Source organism: Esox lucius, chromosome 15 (genome assembly GCF_011004845.1).
Source record: "Esox lucius isolate fEsoLuc1 chromosome 15, fEsoLuc1.pri, whole genome shotgun sequence".
NCBI lineage: Eukaryota > Metazoa > Chordata > Actinopteri > Esociformes > Esocidae > Esox > Esox lucius.
Window position 1 is genome coordinate 7,502,585 of NC_047583.1, and position 3,409 is coordinate 7,505,993.

The following is a 3,409-nucleotide window of genomic DNA, read 5'->3' on the forward strand; positions in this document are numbered from 1 at the left end:
CTTATCCACTTTTTCATTCTTCGGAGTGCAGTGATTGTCTTTAGCCTGTAGATGGCAGTCAGGGTAACGTTGGGGGTAACACATTTAATTGCATTCATTTCACCTGGTGTCCCAGGTCTAAATCAATCTCAGATTAGAGGGCTAGTGGAAAACTATCAGTACTCCAAGGCGAGTCCTAAGGTTCCCAGTTGGGGACAGGATTTGGTGAAAACTTTTGTTGAAAAACCACGTCTACATTTTTTTTTTATTCAGCAGAGGGCCACACAGATTTTTTCCCACTATCTGTATCTATTTTTATGAGACCAAGAATTGTCTGCATGTTTTTCTAACCCAAAATACCCTCACCTACCCCCAAAACAATATGCCGTGGGACGTATTTTTGCAAACCGCAGCTACAGAATGAGGCAGTCCAATGAAATTACTGTTTCTAGTCCCAAGATGGCAGTATGAGGTAAAGTCTAAGCGATTTAGCAATAACCACAACTGACAGCAAGTTTAACATCTTATTGCCAAAATATTGCTGACATTACAGAAGTTGAATAAGACACGGTAAATACTGTGTTTTAGTGCAATATCTATATGTATCATCATTTGAACCACAATCATCTTCGAGAACATTTTGAAATATCCAAGCATAATATCCAGTGCTGATTGGTGCAATCATAAAAAACATTTATTATAGAGACAGCGGTTTTCTATATCTATGGTTTTGATCTTATTCTTGATAAAAGTCATGATCAGATCAAATGCAACGCAGCTGTCGTTTCCCTCTTTTCTGAGGAGCGGCTGCTGTTGAAACGAGTAAATGTTGACTCTCTCGCCCCACATATCTCTTCTCTTTGTTCCTTTAGCAATTTCTCCTCATTAGAACCATCTCCGTCTATATCCTGACTGAACTGAACCAACACGGACAATCTCAATGAAAATATTGACAGTGTGAAACAATGAAACCATCCTGCCACAATGTTTTCAGCGTGGCGCTTCTGTCACAGTTTACCAGCTACAGCGTCTATAGGAATTAGTTAATATGCTAAGCCCAAAGCTGCATTTTAAATCTCTTTGTTATAATAATCTGTGCAAGGTTGTTGTTTGTCATAATACGGCATTGTACACACTGCCGACAACTTTAACTGCATTTCATCGACTATCACAGTGAACATTATTGCACCTGTTCAGCGTTGTTTTAAAAAAAAAAAACCCATTGTCATTCTCAACGATTCTCAACCTGGCCAAAATATTATGGTGCAAGAGTACAGGACATCACCGAACAGAAATAACGCGTAGTCTGTGTGTGACGCGCGTCACTCGCACCGACGTCTACGCTTTGACCGGCATCCGTTCCGCTTGCGGCGTAAATCCCGGGAGGAACTTTTCAGATTTGACACGTACCCCTTTCTTTGCTTGAGCCATGGTCCACTAAGTTTTTGCAATGCATTGGTCTTAGACCTCTGTACTACTCTGGGGGCTATTTAGTTAATAACATGTTATTTACCCACCAGTGGTCCTTTCAGAAATACAGCTGACCACTGAAGCCCAGCAAGTCCTCCCAACCACTAAAACACTTGAAGCCCTCCTGACCGCTTGAGCATCAGAGGCCCTCCCTTGCTGAGTCTTTACCTGAAGCTGGGAGCAGCTCATTAAACCTAGGTTTATCTGAAACCTTATGAGGCCCTTATAATACCTCCACCATTATCATAATCATCTCAGATCACTCTGGAGAGGTTTGCAATGAAAAGGGAAAGCGTCTTCTCCATAATGAATGTAATGGTAACTGTGGATGGAGCAGAACTCCATCTGAATAACAAAAGGCCCCCTGTGGTACTTCACAGTAATAACCGCTGTGATTTAATGATAAGATGAAGGGTCTGTGGGATCAGAGTTTTACAGACGCCAAGTCGGAGCATTGAAATACATCACTACGGTCATCAGCTGTGACTGCAGCCATTACTGACTTTCATCTTTGATTAATAGTACAGGCGAGTATTGTCATACGGCCTCTTCAGAAGGGATGTCTTCTCCCAGTGTTGAATAAAAGGAACTAACAGTCAATAGAAAACAATATTTTGCAGTTCTAAAACAATATTCTAGTTCCATGCAGTAGTATACAGTTTTAAAATGATTATACAGTTTGATTTCACATAAAAGCATTGCACTGATTGAGGCTGGTGTCTGCAAGTGGAGGTGCTTATTTTTCACTGCATTGTGACCCTACAAGGAAAGGAGAGATAGTGATCTCTCTATCTCGATATATGTACGTTATATATATATCTATGTTTGTCTCTCTCTCTCTCGCTCTCTTTCGTTCCGCTTCCTTCTCCCTCTCTTGCTCTCTCCCCCCCCCCTGCATCTGTCTTTCCCCCTCTCTGTGGCTCCTTGTCTCCCTCCCTCCGTCTGTCCCCCCTCGCTACAGATGTGGTCTGATGAGGGAAAATGAGAGGACTTAATGGGATGCCATGAAAGTGGTTAAAAGGATGAGAGCAGGAGAAGGGGGGAAGAGAGGAGAAGAGAGAGAGGGGAAGAAAGAGGAAGAGAAGGGATTTTGAAATGAGAGAAACACTGCCACGAGAAAAGGCTCGGTCATGCAAAAAACAAATGTATGATTTAGGATTTCCAATGTAACAATAACGAAAGAATGATAATGAATATATTTATTTCATTAAAAATAAATACATAAGGCTGAATATGAGACGGTGAGAAAGACAAGTAACCTATACTAAAAATTTGGGGTTTGTAGTGACATTTTTCTGAAGTGGTTCTGGTAGAAAGCCACTGAATCAACTGGGTCAGATATCGTGCAGTTCCTTGGTCAGATACAGTGAATCGACTGTGTCAGATGGAGTGCGGTTCCTGGGTTACATATGTGGATCGACTGAGACAAATATAGTGCAGTACTTGTGTCAGATATAGTGCAGTACTTGTGTCAGATTTAGTGCAGTACTTGTGTCAGATATAGTGCAGTACTTGTGTCAGACATTGTGTAGTACTTGTGTCAGATATAGTGCAGTACTTGTGTCAGATATAGTGCAGTACTTGGGTCAGATATAGTGCAGTGCTTGGGTCAGATATAGTGCAGTGCTTGGGTCAGATATAGTGCAGTACTTGGGTGGGCCCAGAGTCTCATTCACTGTTTACAGTTATGCTGTATCTGTTGGAACATTCTCAGAGCGACACTTTCCCCTCCACAGCCGTTGCTAAGTGCTGTTTATTTTCAGATAGTTACCATGCCGATGAAGATGTCCCATGAAAGCAGATATGCAATTTGTTGACACCACATTAGTAGGATATACATGATCCTGAATGCTAATCTATCAAAGCTGCTCTGTTTCCCAACTTCACAGCAGGCCATTTCATGTAGGCACTGGTGCTCTGGTATTTGCAGAATAAAATGTTCTAAAACCAATGTATTTAC